Source organism: Dysidea avara, chromosome 4 (genome assembly GCF_963678975.1).
Source record: "Dysidea avara chromosome 4, odDysAvar1.4, whole genome shotgun sequence".
Taxonomy (NCBI): domain Eukaryota; kingdom Metazoa; phylum Porifera; class Demospongiae; order Dictyoceratida; family Dysideidae; genus Dysidea; species Dysidea avara.
In genome coordinates this window covers 34735892-34756052 of record NC_089275.1, presented here as the reverse complement: position 1 = coordinate 34756052, position 20161 = coordinate 34735892, and the positions used below count along the sequence as shown (strand labels likewise).

The 20161-nt window shown below is 40.0% G+C and overlaps 1 long non-coding RNA gene across 4 annotated transcripts in view; it reads right to left on the bottom strand.

Moving 5' to 3' along the window:
- The window catches only part of LOC136254807 (uncharacterized), a 123472-nt gene that overhangs the window by 2220 nt on the left and 101091 nt on the right, over positions 1–20161 (bottom strand). For 3 of the 4 annotated variants that reach the window (XR_010700781.1, XR_010700780.1, XR_010700783.1), the window contains exon 1: positions 6199–6421. The exons of the other annotated variant lie outside the window; for it this stretch is intronic. This is a non-coding gene — a long non-coding RNA (uncharacterized lncRNA). Of the gene's footprint in view, positions 1–6198; positions 6422–20161 lie in introns of those variants that run through there. 4 annotated transcript variants of the gene reach the window in all.

Genomic DNA, 20161 nt, shown 5'->3' with positions numbered 1-20161 from the left:
TCCGGAATATCTTACACAAGTTTTGATATGATACGTACACAGCAACACCAAAGTTGAATCCGGCATTGTCGAGAACTAGTAGCTGACAATGTTATTATTATTAGTAGTAGTTGTAGTGATTACGTAATTCATTGTGTGTATGTATCACGTGGGTTGTAGGCTGATTAGTGCGCTTCATGAAGAGTGAACACGTGTAAGTTGAATCGATCCGCTATCGTCGAGATTGTCCATTCGGATAGCTTCGAACCTCCGTTTCGTTACTAACTCTAGACTATCTATCACATTTTGGTGCTGTGACCAGGGATTTCGAATGGATACCCTTCAGCGCGCCCGTGCCTCCAGACGTGGCGGGCGCTCCTTCGTGACCAAGCTTCTCACCAAAGCTCAGGCGATCACTGAATCTTACACCGACGACACCCGGGAATCGATTTCGTCCGAAGACAGGGAAGGGATAGAACTCGTCCTCACTCAAGTCTCGTCGAAGAAACGCCAACTGGAAGAACTGGACCAGACAATCGCAGCAGCACTAACAACAGAACAAGAACTGGAAGACGAAGTTGGGGATACTGAGATGTACCACTTCAACCTAACTGAACGCATGGCCAGTTTGCGGAAGTTCACCATTTCTCCTGTGTTGCTAGCGAAGACTAAGGCCCATTCAGGAAGTCCTCAGAACCGTCCTATCTCTGACAACAGTACTGATCTACAGCCAGAGGACAATAACACTCAACCAGAGAATGCTGATCATGAGCAGGACTATTCATCAACAGGGCACACAGCAGCTGCTGGAGTGGTGAGTAACTCATTGCCGCATACACATGTTGCACGCAATGTGGGTCAGTCTGTGGGGCAGTTTGTAAGCCGCTTACCCAAACTTACCCTCCCAACATTTAGCGGGGAACCACTTCAATTCCAGACTTTCTGGGATTCCTTTGTGGCGGCTATCCACAATGATGAGGGTTTAACAGGGGTCCAGAAATTCCATTACTTAAGGGCACAATTGCAAGGGGATGCATACAATGTAATCGATAACCTCCCGCTCACTGACCTGAACTATGAACATTCTGTGGCTTTGCTCAAAGAAAGGTTTGGGCAGCCTTATAAGTTGGTTGATGCCCATATGAATGCCCTAATGCACCTTCCAAAACCTGTTAATAGCCTGACTAGCCTACAGAATTTTCATGACAAGCTGGAAAGCCACATGAGAGCTTTGATGTCTCTGGGAAAGTCTCCAGACACCTACAGTACTATGCTGACCCGCATGGTCTTAGGAAAGCTTCCTGCTGACCTTAGAAAGCAGTTTGCTAGGGACAATAGTGGTGGTGAGTGGACCATCAGGGATGTCATGACTTGCATCCTTAAGGAAATCCGCGTCCTTGAAATAGGACATTACTCTAATGACTCTAACAAAGAGTTCCACTCCACAGCTGCATCCCTCCACACCGGAGCAGCTAAATCTGCAGGCCAACGAGAGAAGAGGGAACCAGTTTGCACCTACTGCAAGGGCTCGCACACAGCCAACCAGTGCACTGTTGTTACAGACCACCAGCAACGCACGTCTATTGTAAAGGGAGCAGGTCTGTGCTTTAATTGCCTGGCACACCATAGAGTGTCACAGTGCACCTCCCGCAGACGTTGCAAACAGTGCAACCAGAAACACCACACAAGCTTGTGTCATTCTCTCATTGCTACAACCAGAAATCCACAGCCACCACCCCCTAGCACCCCTCAGCTATCCCCTGCCCCTGTAGCAAACCACATTCAGTCAGTGCCTCCTCCGCAGGCCCCCCCTGCTGCTAGTACAAGTGCACTTACCACTGTCTCTAGGCCCCAAACCCCCCTTGAGTATATTCGTAGTCCCTGCCTGCTGAAGACTGCTATCACCACAGTCTCTGCAGGTCCGTATAGCACAGAAGGAAACATTCTCCTTGATGAAGGCGCACAGCGCTCCTTCATCTCTCAGGACCTCGCAGATAGACTTTGTCTGAAGACAACAAACAGAGAACGGGTATCTTTGTCATCCTTTGGAAACCGTGTATCTTCTGCCAGACTCCTTCAAGTAGCTACAATCTCAATACACACAATTGGTCAGAGCCCCATTCCTATCTCAGTTTTGGTTGTACCTCAGTTGGCGGCTCCACTACAGAACTCCATGCGGATGGAGCTTACCAAGTTACCCTACTTGAAGGGCTTGCAGTTAGCTCACCCTGTCACAGAGGATGACAACTTCGAGATTAATGTTCTTGTAGGTGCCGATTACTATTGGACATTTGTCCAAGATCAAGTCATACGTGGCAATGGCCCTACAGCTGTCAAGTCCCATCTAGGCTATTTATTGTCTGGCCCTCTACTGCAGCCATCAGCAGCTGCTAACTTGATTCAAGTAAACTTTACAGCTGTAGATGACCTTAGCCTTGACACCTTCTGGAAAACAGAGTCAACTGGAATTTCCTCAACTACCATGGACAGTGATAACCATTTCTTGAAAGACTACATGCAATCTAATATCAAGCGCCAACCAGATGGAGCCTTGTCCCTGAAATTCCCTTGGAAGGAGGATCACCCCCCTCTGCCTTCCAACTTCTCCATATGTGCCAAGCGTACCAGATCCTTGGCCAAGAGGTTAGCTAAGACCCCAGAACTCTTGAGCATGTATGGCCAGATTATTGCTGACCAAGAGTCCAAAGGCTTCATTGAGAGAGTCAATGATTTCAACACCAAACAATCTCATTACATCCCCCATCGACCTGTTAGGAAGGACTCGGCTACCACACCAGTCCGCATAGTGTATGACTGCAGCTGCAAGCAGTCATCCCACTACCCTAGCCTCAATGACTGCCTTCAGGTAGGCCCACCCTTCCTTAACCATCTGTGTGCCATACTGCTACGCTTTCGTTTGTTTATGTATGGTCTGTCTGCTGACATCGAGAAAGCGTTCCTTCATGTACAGCTTGATGAGTCTGACAGAGACTATACACGCGTTCTCTGGTTGTCTAACCCGCTTGACCCCAACAGTACATTTCAACTGTATCGCTTTAAGGTTGTCCTGTTTGGAGCTAGCTGCTCACCGTTTATGCTCAATGCAGCTATCACCTTTCACCTACAACAGCATCAAACACCAGTATCTGCCAATCTCCTTGACAGTCTATATGTCGACAATGTAGTCACTGGCTGTGACACTGAACAAGAGGCCACTCAATACTTCTTAGAGTCACGTTCATTGATGAACTTATCGAAGTTCAACCTCCGCACCTGGGCGTCTAACAGTCGAATGCTCAGGAATCTAGCACACCAGCACAGTGTAGCTGAGACTGAAGAGGTTGTCAAGGTCCTTGGCCTATGCTGGAATGTTCAGCTTGATGAATTGTATCTCTACTCCAAACCTGATCTTACCACTTGCACTCCAGTGACGAAGCGTGATATCTTGCGGTACACAGCTTCAATCTTTGACCCACTTGGTCTAGCCACTCCAGTAACAATAACTGCCAAGTTGTTACTTCAAGAACTTTGGCAAGATAATGTATCTTGGGATGCGGAATTGGCTAAACCCTGTCAGATCAGATGGGCTACCATAACAACAGATATCTCAACTGCTTTACAACAAAAATTTCCACGACAGTACATACCTATGCTCCAAGCAGCAGACCTTTCTTCTGCTGTCCTACATGTCTTCGCTGACGCCAGCCCAAAGGCATATGGAGCTGCTGTCTACATCCAATGTGGCAACTATTCTTCACTTGTAATGTCAAAATCTCGTGTAGCTCCCATCAAGCAACACTCGCTGCCTAGGCTTGAACTTATGGCCGCAGTTGTAGCAGCTCGCCTAGGCCCCTTTGTGGTGGATTCATTCAAGCTTAGTGCCACCATTTACTACTGGTCTGACAGCCAAATAGTTCTGTGCTGGCTCAAAAGCAAGAAGAAGCTTAAACCTTTCATCGCACATAGGGTGAAAGAGATTCAGTCCAAATCATCACTATGGCAATATTGTCCAACAGCTTCCAATCCTGCAGATCTTTTGACCCGTGGATTGACAGCATCACAACTGGCCGATTCAGTGTTGTGGCGAAATGGCCCCTCTTGGCTGTCATCTCCTGCCAAGTGGCCCATCTGGAATCCTTCTGAAGCCATGATTATACAAGCTGTCACTGCTGATGACCCGCTATCAACTGCTGGGGTCCACAACACAGCTATATTGCCACCTACCACTGGCTTGCACAACATTGTTGATCCATCAGCTTACAGTAGCTACACCAAGCTGCTAGACGTAACTGCGTATGTTCTGCGTTTTGCCCATAACACCAGGCAAAAGCTCTTTAAGCTCACAGGATCACTAACCCCATCTGAAATATCCATTGCCAATCTTCGATGGGTGGGTAATGTGCAGCACAGGTGCTTCCCAGAGGAACTAAGCTGTCTACAGTCGACTAATCGTGCATCAAGACTGCCACTGGTGAGGCAGCTCCGACTCTATGTGGATCACACTGGCTTGATCCGTTGTGGTGGTAGAATACATAATGCACCGCTCGCAGAATCAGCTAAATTCCCTCTTCTTCTACCACAAAAGGACCCATTTACCTCCCTTCTCATCTGGCACATACACAAGCAACAATACCATGCTGGGGTTAGCATGACACTGACATCCCTCCGCCAAATGTATTGGGTGCCATGTGCAAGGCAAAGAATAAGATCCTTACTGAGGAAGTGCGTGACCTGCAAGAAATTAGCTGGTAAACCATACTCTGCACCGGATCCTCCCCCACTGGTGAAGGCCCGTGTACAACAATCCATGCCATTTGAAGTCACTGGGATCGACTTCTCAGGTGCTCTGTATGTGAGAGGCATTGGAGGAGAACACAAGGTGTACATTTGTCTATTCACCTGCGCTGTAAGTCGGGCAGTACACCTTGAGATCGTAACAGATCTCACGGTCGAATGCTTTCTACAGGCCTTCCGTCGCTTCAGTAGCAGGAGGTCCTTACCACGCCTTGTTTTGTCAGACAATGGCTCAACCTTTCTTTCAGCGGCAGCGGAATTGAAGGCCTTATTCTCCTCACCCTCACTTACAGACACCTTAGCTAGGACTGGGGTAGAATGGAAGTTTATTCCCAAGCGAGCCCCCTGGTTTGGGGGTTTCTGGGAGAGGCTAATCGGGTTAACAAAGTCGGTCTTGAAGAAGGTCCTGGGGAGAGCATTCACAACACTAAACAGCCTTCAAACTTTAATTGTTGAAATAGAGGGTATTCTTAATAACCGGCCCCTTACTACTGCCCCCACAGACATAAATGACCCAGACCCCATCACTCCTGCCCACCTACTGTATGGCAGGAAAGTTGCTTGTGTGCCCTACCATGTGACTACTGAGTACGACTACAGTGATCCTGACTTTGGAGACACCAATATTCAGACAAGAGCTAAGAAACAAGGAGCATTGTTGCAACACTTTTGGACTAGATGGAGGCAAGAATATCTCACTGGGCTTCGAGAGTTTCATCAAACAAGTGGCTCCAATGTTCAAACAATCAAGTCAGGAGCTATTGTTCTAGTGCATGACGATACTCCCCGTCTCACTTGGCGTCTTGCAGTAGTTGAGGACACTATTTCTGGACAAGATGGTCTCATCAGAGCTGCGAATATTAGAACATCAACTGGCAGGACAAACCGTCCAATAACCAAGTTATACCCCCTGGAAGTCAGTACAGCAGAATCCAGTTCCATTCAGAAGCAAAATTACCAACATAAGGAAAAGGTATCAGACAGTGTTGCCCAGAATCCCACAGTTGAAGCAGCAAGTGGTAGTTCCAAACACACTCGACCCATCCGTCAAGCAGCAATTCGAGGAAGGCAACAAGTTCAAAAGTGGACGAGAACACTATGTGGCCCCCCGGAGGATGTCGAGAACTAGTAGCTGACAATGTTATTATTATTAGTAGTAGTTGTAGTGATTACGTAATTCATTGTGTGTATGTATCACGTGGGTTGTAGGCTGATTAGTGCGCTTCATGAAGAGTGAACACGTGTAAGTTGAATCGATCCGCTATCGTCGAGATTGTCCATTCGGATAGCTTCGAACCTCCGTTTCGTTACTAACTCTAGACTATCTATCACAGGCATTTGCAGGCCATTGTCATACAATACACAATAAACAATTTAATACGGCTAAACCTATCGTACAAGCTATCATTTTAGTCTAATACTTACTCATCTAGAGCTGTTTTTGATTACTGCCATCGAAGGAATTGTCCACTTGGCCGCGCCACTTCACCACTACAGCCAGCAGGGATGTACAATTGTGGTCCATAACTATCATCGTGGCTCATTGGACGATGGCGTCGATCGCGCACACTCTTTCCGCGAGATACACCGTCATATCACTCACATTTACAACTGCTGTACAACAATAACGACAAAGATGGCGACTTAATTGCATCTAATACGCATGCGCACACCACTGACCCCTTCAATTTTAAACAGGCAATACTACGAACTTTTGCGGGTGTGCTAACTGTGCTAGATTTGTATGACTCTTAGATTGAATAATTATTTTTTCTGGTATTATATGCATTACCGTATGAAAATGTGTGCGTATGAAATTATCACAACAAACTGAAGCTAGTTAGCTATATCTAGCTATTGTGATTAACAGAAGTGTAGCTACTTATTGTAAAATCATCATGACTTTGTTTGGTACAGTAGAAAAAATCTTAAGTCACATGAGATGGTGAAGCTAAAAATGAGACAATAATGAGATCTGATGGTGATTCTAAAAAGTTATCACATTTAGTTAAGTAAACAAAGCCATACAAAGAATGTGTATTAAACTAAAGTATAATCTGTTTCCCATAATATAAGATGGGATTGTACTAAAGTATAAGATAGTTAGTATAATGCAAGACTATACTGAGATTATTTGTATAGTTTAAGCCATTAGATATACCATCTTATATTCCTCTTTTTTCATAGTGCCCGGGCAAGAGACTTAACATATTATTAAATTGCAATACAAAATAATAAGCATGCAGAAAAGTTCAGTTTAGGCAAAGGTCCCAGTCCGGGGAGGCTCTAGAATTTGAAATCCTTTATGAGCAGCTAGGAGACAGCGATGCGAGCCGGCAGCCTGCTCAAACAGGGTCTTCCTTTGTCACTTCACAGGCATTGGCTACTTGGGCAAATGTGTCTGGCATAAAATAGCCTAAGCAACCAATCTCAATGGAAATAAAATTAACAGATAAGCCAGAAAACTGAAGGTCATGTTGTAAACAGCTATACCGGTCTTCCTTCCGAGCCGGCTCTAGCAGCCAAAAGATGTTGCTGGGTATTGGTGGGAATAGTTAGCTCGAACAAACAGATGGAATTATTGGAAACTAACATCACGTCAGGTCTGCTAAGGGTGGAGGAAATATTGGTTTGAATGATGCTAGGAGGGCAGACACTATAGCAAGATATCCTGAAAGGTCAGCATAGATTTTAAAACTGTCGAGTAAGTGCTGTTCAGTGTAGTGCATGAACGAGAACCAGTAGGACTGAATCATGTTTCCAGGTATACCTCAGTGCCTTGATCAAGAGCAGCAGGACATCCAGTCAAGTGTTGTGAGCTAGGGAGCGTTGACATAGCAAGAAGGACAGCTGTTTCTCAGGGAGGTGCCATCTTTTCCATAAAGGACAAGCTTGCTCCAGGGTAAAAATTTATTTTGGACAGTGAATTGCTAGTGTTGATTGGCTTTCCTGTATAGGCACTTTTATTTTGGTTCAGCTCACCCTCATGGTCATTGGAGTACACAGCAATGAGTCAATGACCTCAAACTCAAGTTTTATGACCACATACTGAAGCAACCTATGAAGTTCATACAGCAGCTAGTTACTGACAGTAACATAGGCCTCCTGTGGTCACTTAGTATGACTTGATACTTTTAAATTTACAAGGTGCCAGTCACTGTAGTCTTGCGTGCCAGATGATTTGTGTTGATTTATTTGCTACCTCCACACAAACCATCTGGCATATGAGACTGTAGCTAGCTACATATGTATGTATAGCTAGCTGCCACCGAAGCTTACTGAATACTTGGTAGCATATATGAATATCTTGATTGACTCAACCATGCTACAAAGTTATTTTATGCACTAATTTGCAAAATTCAAATTAGCTAATGCCATCTGTTCATTCTTGATCAAGAAAAGGTGGGAAAATGCAACAAAGAGGTAGCTAACTACCCGTTACCTCCCATCATGTTAAGCCTATTTAATATAAGTACACAGACTGAAAAGGTTGTCACTGCTGTCATTATCATCACTGTCCTATAGATGTCACAAGACATATATATAAAAGTCTTAACAAGTAGCTACATGCTTCAGCACTGACATTACCTCCTACCTATATATCCACTACTAACAGGGGGGATCATTTAAGCAATTATCAAGATTATTGTACAGATTCATGATTCATGAACAGAATTATGGGATCAATACACATGGTAAAAACTTTAAATTATTGGTAGATAATTATTTTTGCACAATATTGCATTGACTGGGTGTCTCCTAGGATTTTTTCTTTGGGGGGATCAAAAATTTGGGGGGTGACTGGGTCAGTAGCTATATGATAGCTGTCAAGTGTGGCTACGGTTGAAGGTGTGGTGATTAACCAAGGAAAATTCAGGAAATACAGTATTTTCCTAGTATACAACTAAATGACAGTTGAAAAAGACAGTTGAAATAGTTGACTGCATAGTCTGATTGTGAAGTCATATCCTAAGGTTAGTATAGAGCATAATGCGTGAGTGTTTGTGAGGGGGAATGACCAGGGTAGAAAATCTCTGGGAGCAGGGGATCTAGAATGCTCCCCCAGAAACTGTGGCCATTTTTAGTTATCATGATTGATTGATTGATTGTGAATTACACTCACAGCATTCGGACTAGTTTTTCCATGCTGAAGTGATACAACATACACAACTACTTACACATAATACGACACATGATGTACAAAAAATAACAATGCGTAATTAGCACTTGCATATATCCTTACAATATAATTAGCTATCAGTTAGAAAAATAAGTTCTAGCCCATCACCCTCTCTATGTCTGTTAACCATCTCGATTTTCGTACTAATCTCTGATTTTATTTGCTCATTACTAATGTGTGGTACTGAAATTTTCTTCAAGCTCGACCTACAGGTTGAACTTGATAATAGTTTAAATGCAATTTGTTCTATTGCTGAATCACTAAGGGGGTTGTTGTGTAGAAACAGTTCTCTGAGATTAGGATGATGTGCAAGTGAAGAAGTCAGTTGGTATACTGTAGAATCTTCAATTGTGTTGTGACTAACGTTAAGAAGTTTTAAGGTGGAACTGTTGGCCAGTGCACGAAATATTTTATCTGCACTAGAAGTTAGAAGTTTGGTGAATGCTAAGTCTACGACCTCAAGTGATAAATTATCATTTATGACATCACATATGTTATTGACCGCTCTCTGATTCATGGCACCGCTATTATGCAACATCAACTCTTTTAAAAATCTTGTACACTTTAAAGATCCCACAATCGTCGCTAAACTACCTTCAAATTCATTCAGCGACACATTCAGCACCTCCAGTTTCTGTTTATCTTGTAAAGTGCGTGCTATTTCAGTGGCTGCCACAGACTTGACTCCATTACTTTTAATATTAAAAACTTTTAGGTTAGGGTGCTGCTTTTGTAGAGCCTTACACAGCTTGATGCATCCTAAACTCTCTAATTTGTTCAGTGAAACATTTAGCACCTCAAGCGAGGTATTATTTTTGATTACTTCAGCAATATCTTTAGATGCACTTATCAGTATCTTATTAGAGCTCACATTCAACACCTTCAAAGTGCTAATATTTTGCAATGCTCTTGCGATTGCTATCATTCCTTCAGTTTCAAGTTTATTATGTGAAATATTTACTTCCAACAGATTTACTTTGTTAGCAAGCATAGAGGATAGCCCAAGTGCGGCATCTGACTCAATACTATTGCTGTGTAAGTCTAACACTTTCAGTATTGTGTTATTTTCAAGGGAGTTTGTGATAGCAATAGCTCCTTTTGATAGAATTTTATTCACACCCAGATCTAAAATTTCCAAGCAAACTTTGTTTTCAAGGCAATCAGCTATAGCTCTTGCTGCAACATCATCAATAACATTGTTCCTCAAAATTAGTGACTGAAGTTTCCAGATATCTTTGATACCCTTAGCTAATCTTTGCACTCTGGTGGAACCCAGGTTATTTTCGGAAACATTTATTACTTGCAGTAATGGTGCTGCTTTTATGACATCAGCAATACTGCCCACATACTGCTCTTCCCTTGGAAGACACTTTGGAATTTCCAAGACAGTGATAGTTGATGAACATGGTTTTAGAAATTTTGTAATCTCTGTGTACTTAGTTTGCCTTGCATACAGTTTGCTTTCTGACACAATGACTATATTAGTGTTACTACTAAAAGACAAGTTGTTTATCAGATCACTTGCTGCAACATCAGACAGAATGGGCTCCACAAGAGAGAAGTTTGATAAATGCTTTAATGAAGATAGTTTAGCAGTGAAAATAGTGATCATTGATTTACGCAAGCGAACATGAGAAAACCGCAAAAATTCAAGATTTGCATTCTGAATCAAAAGACTCAAAATATGTACTAGGTTCTTGTCACAAACTTGGCAGTTACACATGCTGAACTTAGTTAGGTAACACTTTGTAGCATACCATTGTAATACTTCAATAATGCAATCTCCTGGCCTGTCGATGTTTTGTATATATAAACTATTAGTACCAACAATATTCAGTGTAAAAATTGTATTGACTTTTTGTTCAATTTGATCTGCTACATCAGCAGAAATGTTATTGCCATCCATCAACAGTAGCCTCAAACTTGTATCACTAGATAAATGTGAGATAAATATTTTGGCTCCTTTATCACCCAGTTCATTATTTGAAATGTATAACTCTTCTGTTTCACATGATTTTACCAGGTCTATTAAGGTACCTGCACAAAACTGAGAGAGATGATTACCAGAAAGGTTCATGACTTTGATGCAAAATTTAGACTGTCTTTTTGAAACAAGTGAGTTCCATAGATCACAGAGACCATGGTCTTGCATATTACAATAGGAGAGATCTAATTTCCACCAGTTCACTATGTACGAATGGGCTAAAAAGAAGCCAAGGGTAATGATGTGGCTGGGCAAAAGGCTTCTTTTACTCAAATTTATTTGTCTCTTCTCCATTGACTCACCCACCATTTTACACATGGCTTCATTTTTTGTTTCCTTAAAACATTGAAACAAGTGGAGGCACTTTATTTTATCTTGTAACAATTTCTGAGAAATGTGAAACTCTTTAAAAAGTTTTCTGGTAAAGGAAAGCTGGCTACCAGACAGGAAATGCTTAAATGCAGAAGATTTACCTTGAGTAAGGCCGACATATATGATCCATGTGTTCAGGTATCTTTCATCCCAGAATGTATCACTGAGGAGATCCAACTGTTTGTCATCAGGTAAGGATTGTATGTAATATGCTGCAAGGTACTCTTGAACTGAAGAATGAGCAAAATTGAAGGACAAGGTCTTCCCTTTGGTAGTGAAGTGTTCTGTGGCTTGAAGTAAGCCAAAACCATGGATTATATCAGGACTTTGAGTAATTGTTGGGCAAACCTTTCTAATCTCTTCCTTGCTGAATACTACCTTGTCTTCACGTAACACATCATAGGAAAATAGTGCAAGCTTATGTTTGATGGACTCCTTTAATGAATTCTCCCTTTGTAAAATATTATATGTTTTTTCATCTTTTGTGGCATGGAATTTAATATTCAAGTCCACAATTGTTTCATACAGTTCTGAACGAGATTGAGGAAGATGATTTTCAGTAAAGAGGTGCAGTAAAATTGTCATGTTCAGTGGAATATAACACAAACTGCTAACAGTAGGATAACTATCTAGGTATTGCTTTAGCCTTTTGATGTCACCTGGTTTATTCTTTAATGCTTGTTGGATGTATTTCTGTCTGTCGTTGTTTGTAAAGCCTATGATTTCCATTCGACAATCTGCAAAATGACACAAAGATCCATAGGTGAAGGAGCGAGATGTAATAAGGATGTCACATCTACCTAATCTTTGGCGACTAAGCAACTGGGAAACCAAACAATCTCCTGGTAGCTCTACAAGTAATTCATTGTATCCATCTAACAAAACTATAAGAGTTGCTCCTTCTGTTTCCTTTATGTATTGATAGATCTTACCAATTGTCTCTTTGCTTTCGTGATGACAACAGTATTTAATTAGATCTTTTACTTCCTTTAATAACTGAATTCTTTGTTCACAAGCACGTAAAAGAAATAAAAATCTTTTCCCAGTAAGAATCTGACCTTGGGACCACTGGTTAGCAATTTCTTTACACAAGTATGTCTTACCAATTCCAGGAGCTCCATCAATTAATATGACTCGTGGTGAAGGTGTACCTTCAGTAGCATCCAAATGATTAAATATGCTTGCAATATTTTTAATGATGTTGTTGTCTGCTAAATATTCAGCAATTTCTATAGAATGATTATGTCTTGGTAATGATGTACGTAACTTTTGAGGTGTTTTTGGCACAGTCCTGATATCCCCATTACATCTTAATCTGGCCATCACATGGATCTCCTGCTTTGACTTTCCTTTTGGTGTAGTTTTATGATGGACTAATGTTATGCTAGTGAAAAATTTCGGTTTATCAGGCCATGGTGGCCAGATCTCTTCATCTGGTCCTCTAAACTGGGTGTCTTTGTAAAGTTGCTTAAGGTAATGCTCTGTTTTCTCTAATTGAGTACCTGGTGAAAGTTACAGTAGCATAATATTGTATGTATATTTTTGTGTTAGATACATATGGACACTATGGACACAGGCCTAAAATACTTAATTTTAGGCTTAGCTAAATTTTTACATTTATTAGTTCTTATCATACAGCTTAGCAGTACTGTACAGTAGGTATCATGAAATTTGTACTTTCCTGCCAAAAATGTCACCCAAAAAACCAGCCTTACACTCCTTTATAACAGCCTGGCAATTTAGTAATAATCCAAAAGTACCCTCAGAGCAACTCAAGAAGGAAGATTTCCTATACACTGTGGACAGTCAATCTCTACTTCAGTCATATAGCTTATTAATTATATTGGGATTTAGTGTCCACTAGTATATAGCTGCAGGTGTAGGTGACCTCTATGATCCTACTCGAATTTAAAGTTCATAATTTTTCTCTTATTTTAATATTAAATAGAATAAGTCACCAATTATTGGCATAATTTTGTCGATCAATTGTAATTCTTCACTACAATGATGTATGTATGAACTTCCGGTTTAAACTACTCAATAAAGCAGTTCTTATGTGTGCAAGGACATCATGTTATAAGTGAAACTGCAAAGCCTATCTCATGCAGCATGAGGTACCTATTGTTGGTATCCTGTATATACTTCAATGCAGACCGTGCAAATTCGTGAGTAACAACTCTCTGGCGCCTCAGTGAAATTTTTGCAGGATATACAGTCTTTGGATAACTTCATTTCACAGAAGTTTTATGAAGATGAGGCTATATGTTTAAGAGATATTCAGGTTAGATGCAAAAGCATACTGGTTTCCAATACAAAATTATTTTTATGCAACTTCATGGATAGCCAACATAGCTTTAGGAACTTAATGAAAAATGATTATAAGAAATGTTTTGAGAGTATAACAACCCACAGTGTTACTGGGTAGCTTCTATATACTTCATAGTCTATATACATGCTGTTATAATTGGTACCTGCTGGAGATTTATGCTAGTACGTACATAGCAATACAAATTTCTGATACATCTACATTTACAAATCTCCCTACTTTCAAGTTGAACTGCAGAGTTCACAGCAGCTGATATTTTTTGCCATGATGCTTCTGTATCAATGTTTAGCCACTCTTTCAACATATTGTCACAACAGGTCTTGCAATCCCTGTAGTTGTCTTTATCTATTATATCCAATTCTTCATGATGAATCTTGAGGAAAACACCAATACGCTTCCAGTGTCTTGCAAAATGAGGAGTAACCTTTTCATATAATTCCCTGAGGTCTGGTGGTGAAGTACCTGCATTATCAACAAAAAGTGTTTACTGTGAATATTGATGAAATGTAATGTATAATAAAATGTATCGTATAAGGACTAAAGTGAAAAATAATGCTATATTCTTATATGTATGCCTTAGTGAAGTCAAATGATTGGAAGGCTGTAAGACTTGCTTGTCACATAGTACTGTACTATATAAGAAAATAAATACCAGTATAAGTAGTACAGTGGAACCTCAGTTATCTGTACCCAACTTATCCGGATTCTTAGTGTATGCGGTTGTGTAACAATTCATACAATGCTCAACTTTTCATATAGATTCTGTAAATTTGTGTTTTTTTACTTCTTAAGATCACATGGAACTAGAAATCAGGTGTTTCCAATTTTTTCAACACTCGTTAACCATTAAAATCCAAGATGGCAGCCACCAAGATGAAAATCGATAAATATATTTATTTTTCACATGTAAGCAGTATAATAACTATACATGTCTCATTGTAACAGAACCTATTGTACAAGTGTTAATTGATTAATTATGTAGTTTGTGGTTTTAATTGTCTTTGGACTTTGTACCCTGAACTGAATGTGCATGAATGATTTTGGTGTGAGTTCCTGCACAGCTTTTTTTTCCTTTGATGTTGTGCATGCTCATGCATTAACTGAAGACAACTGTAATAAGACATTGGCATGTTGAGATACTTTGATATTTGTAAAGTATGCAGGATTTTTATTCTGGTAAGACACATGTACACACCTACAGGGGTCTTACTAGAAAGGACACACAACCACAAACTTTAACAAACAATTTGCATATTTTGTGGGTTCCAAACAAAATTCCAGCTACACAGACCATTGTTTAAACAAGCATGTCTTACCTATACTTGCTGTAGAACTTAGCTCAGTAAGCCAGATGGTTCTCTACTACCCAGTAACAACAAGTCTATCCTCACACACGAACTTGAGCATATGGCTGCCACCTCTCAAACTGGAGAGGAGTTAACCAATCAACACAGCCTGGCCAGTATTATTATAGATGGCATGGTTGTTGTACAGGAGATGGTTGTCTACAAAAGCCAAATCAAGACCTGTAAAGATCTGTTGGACTGCTTTGTTCGTAGCATTGACAGTAAATCGGTTGGTTACATTGATGTATATGTAGTATTTGACAACTACAGCATCAACAATTCACTAAAGGACAGAATCAGAAAGTGTCGCACAGCAGGGAGAACACAGGACAAGGGGTATAAAGTAGATGAAACTACACGCATTACAGACTTCAAGTCATTTCTGAGCACCAAGGAAACAAAAGCCAATCTTGTATTATTTCTTGCACAAAAAGCTGTTCAATTGTGCAAAGTACCACTCACCACACATGCACATAAAGGCGTCTTTTCTTCCCAGCCAAACATGGTGAACATTCCAAGTACACAAGAGGAAGCAGATACACTGTTGATCTTGTATGCAGTGGCAGTGAGTCGTGAGGGCAATACTGTTCACATATATTCTTGTGATACTGATGTGCTAGTGCTTGCACTGCGAAGAGTTCCAGATCTCAAGCCAAACAGTGTTATCATCATGGGTACTGGAGATAAACGGCGACAAATCAAACTCAAGCCCATTTATGTTGCTCTAGGTGCGGAAAGAGCAGCAGCATTGCCAGGATTTCATGCACTCACCGGTAGTGATACCACCGGTCACATCAAAGGAAAGGGGAAGTCATCATGTTTCAAGGTTTTCATGAAAGCAGATGAAGATGTTATCTGTGCTCTTGCTGGGCTGGGTGTTGGAGTGTACCCATCCCCAGGGGTGTTGGCTGGATGTGAAAAGTTTTTGTGTCAGCTGTTCAACTCTGAGTTTACATCAGCCAAGGCACTGAGTTGGCACATGTTCAAGAAGCTGAAGAGTAACCAAAGTGTGGAGAAGCTACTTCCAACTCAGGGATGTACAACTGAGCATATATTGCGTGCACACCTACAAGCCAGTGTATGGTTGCAGGATTTAGTAGCTAGACCAATAATACAGGATCCAGTTACTCTGGGATGGCAACAACTGGAGGATGGACACTATGTCCCAGTAGTCTCAAAAGTTCCAGCAGCACCAGAGGCTGTGGTGGAACTTGTGAAGTGTTCGTGTGTCGCCAGCAAGTGCAGTGGACGATGCTCTTGTAAGACGCATGATCTAGCGTGTACAGAGCTCTGCAAGTGTGAAGGAGCTGAGGACACATGCCACAATGTTACAATTAGTCAGAATCCAAGTGATGATGAGGAAAATGAGGACTTTGAAAATCAAGACTTAGCCGGATGATTAATTGTTATTATTATATATAATTATTAACACCTATTAGTGCACCAACACCTATAATTATTTTATAACATCTATATTATTATATAACACCCATATTGTCATTGTAACAACCATAATTATAAGCAGATACTTTTATTACCTCTAAAATGGGGCAATTTTTTGTTATGGCGGCCATCTTGGATTTTTGTAATCGTTTATGGATTAAAAAATTAGAAACAGCTTTTTTTGTGTTCTTTGTGAACTTAAGAAGCGAAAAATTATAAGTTTCCAAAATCTATATGAAAAGTTGACCAAATTACACAATGACATACACTATCTTGGTTAACTTATTCGACTGAGTAGTGACTGTTTTATTAGGGTAGTTGAACACACTGATATTTAAAAAAAATCTTTATGCTATTTTAAGGCTATTAATTTTATGCACAGTTTCAGAGATACGGACTTTCATACTTATGGACTACCTCTGGTTCGAATAACTGAGGTTCTGGCATCTCTCCATAAAGTTGGTGATTGGAAATCCTACTGCAAACAATAACCTTGAATGAGACCACTTGGACTCAACTAATGTCATTGTATAAATGTGACCGAATTTGACAAAATCAGGCTTCCACACACATCGAATTTGAGAGAACATACCTGAGAGTTTCAAGAAATATAATACGATGTATGAGTGAATAATTCTGCTAAAAAGTACTTCAATTTAATCGGATATTCAGGAGGCAGGTGCAGAAGAGGTGGCTGACATGCATACTAGGTTAGTACTGACTTTGAGTTTTACAAAGCATAACTGGTGACAGAAATGGAGAGTTTTATTGGTTATTGTACAACAGATCAAGATACTCTCTAATAGAGCAGTCGACCACTGAAATACTTCTTTTCTCTGCAACAACAGTTATGCAATGAAAATAGTTTACAATTCATGATGTTTCAGAGCTGAATATTTTCTAGTCACATCCCTTGTCTTGTCTGTTTCAGAGGCTCTGTGCGTAATATGTTGGTAAAAGCAGTTTGTTTAACAAACGCTTCCTTAGCAGTGCATAACAACGTAATTGAATGAATTACGAATATTTCATGAATTACAAAATTCGAGAATTAGCTAATAATATTATTGCACAACCCAAAACTACCCTATTGTAAAGTAGTAATACATAGTTGGTTAATTCATAGTAGCATATACTGTCTATAGTTAATTCCAGATGGGTTAGCTAGCTGCATGGCGCTTGGTTTTTAGAAGTAGCACAACATCAACTTGTTTTCTTTTATACATTTTGCACACTTTCCAAATCTGCCATAAAAACACTTAAAAGGGGTTATTATAGTGAATCTTCATTACCAATTTTGGTGGAAATATGATCAATGTTTATGGAGCTATGACCAATTATTTGTGTAAAATAAGATTAGATATCTTGACATTCCTACAGGATAAACTGCTTTGAGGAATCAGTTGAAAATTGGTCTGTAGTTAGGTTAACCATTGTAGGAATTCCTTTCAGTACTAGTGGTTTGAAAGAAATCACAACAAATACCATGAAGGTACAATGCAAAAACAATAGTGTGTAAAAATCAGTCAATTGAGTTTTGTAATAAAAAACTTTAGCTAACTGCCATGTCTACTAGGCAAACTACTTATAGGAATGAGCTGAAAATTGATCGTAGAATAATCTTTCAGTGGTTTAGAAGAATTCTTCATTAACAAAAACACTAACTACACCGTACGGGTAACAAATTATCGATCAAGATACTCTAATAGTGCTGCAGTCACCCTAGTAGGACACTCAGTAAGTAGCAAGTTATCCTGTAAAAAGTTCAGCTACAATCAAGTGACCATGTAGATGTTTGTACACAAGTCATCCTGTAGTGAGTTCAGCTACATGCACTGATACCACCCTGTAAGGAGTTCAGCTACAAACAAGGTTCCTGTAGAAGGTACAGCTACAAACAAGTCACCCTGTAGAGAGTTAAACTACATTGCAAGTCACCAGCTTCAAACAAGTAGTTCAACTACAAACAGATCACTCTGTAAAGAGTACAGCTTCAAACGAGTCACCTTGTATAGAGTCCAGTTACACCTAGGGTGCTCAGTGAACAACAAGTTACCCCACAGAGAGTTCAGCCACAAGTCACTCTGTAGAGAATTCAGCCACCCTCTAGAGTTTAGCTATGTTGCAAGTCACCTCGTAGAGAGTTCAGTTACCCTATAGAGATGTATCAGCTACAATAAAGTCACTATTGTAGATAGTTCAGCCACAAACAAGCCACCTTGTAGAAATTTCAGCTACAAATAAGTTACTGTAGAGAGTTCAGCCACAAACAGACATTACAAGTCACCTTGTAGAGAGTCACAAAACAGTTTGTATGTATATACACATACAAAAAAAATCTTTTAAAAATACACAAATAGTCAAATGCATACCTTTATCTTCTCCTGTAGTAAAGAAAATTAAGTAAAAGGGAAGCTTCAAAACTGACCAGAGGCCAGCTTTGGTGTATGCAATTACAAAAAGAAGTGATATCTAAACCAAAACAGCTAAGCTGTGAAAAAGGGGGGGAACCCTCAGGGTGAAAACAGATGTGAAATCAAAGGTGGCGGCCAAGAAATGGTTGTAATGATGTTAAAGCCAATCATTTTTAATGCTTGGGATATCAGTAACACCTCTTTGTTCTTATATTATTGTGTACAACTGTGTACCATTGAAAATTGTCCCTGGTACTGTGTTGCTGGCGCATGCTACTGCACAGTGCACATGCATCATGATTTGCATTGTGCCAGCATACACTGTATATCCCAAATGACTCCTAATTCTTCTGGAGGTTACCAATGCAATCAATAGATAAAGACTAATATCACGTCATGTTTAGTGAGCATGAGCATAGTTATATGATACTGTACTGTAATGCAAGCACATGATTTATTTAGCAAACATGTCTTCATTACACTGTATACTTGTAGCTGTATGCATAGCCAGCATCTGCATCACCGTACAGTAAAAAATAATCAACTTAGCATCAAAATTTTCTACGCTTTTCTTAACCAGTTGTTTATTTAATAAATAAAGTAATTTAATTGTTAAAATGTCAACAGCTACAGTATACATACTACAAATAAATCTTCTAATAGGAATAGGAATCTTTGACTGTTATTTAAGGTATTTTGTGCTGACTTGTACTTTTAGAAGTATGTGAAACCTTTCTAATTCAATAAGTGCTAGATGGATTTCACATGCTGACTTGCACTTCTAGAAGGGTTTCAATTATGTTGTGCTATATGGTAATCCCCACATTCCTTTTTAATTGCAGTCATCATTCTCTAGTTCATGTTGTAATTGTAACTGTGTTCTATTTCATGTACATTGCATACATGATATCTCCCAGGATCTCTGTCTTTCTACTATTCGCTTAGTTCACAATGCTATACAGTTATACCACTCATGCTAACCTATCACTGTGAAAAATTTCAAAGAATGCTGTTGGGAATACTAATGTTCTATATAGACTTTTAGACATTACCAATCTGAAACTGCTGCAACTAGTGTTTGTCTGCGTGTATACATTTGTACTGCTTTCATAGATATACCATCCATGCCACACATTGTCGATATACCATCCATGCCACACATTGTCTTGGTATCTTAAAATAGTGTGATGGAATGGGAGGTATTGAGTGAGGTAGCATTTTGCTTTGATAAATTTGAAAAGCGAGGCATATAGTATGCATATAATGCAATACAACTAGACCTAAAAAAGTATTTGTGTGCAAATTTAAGAATTTTGGTCACTGAAA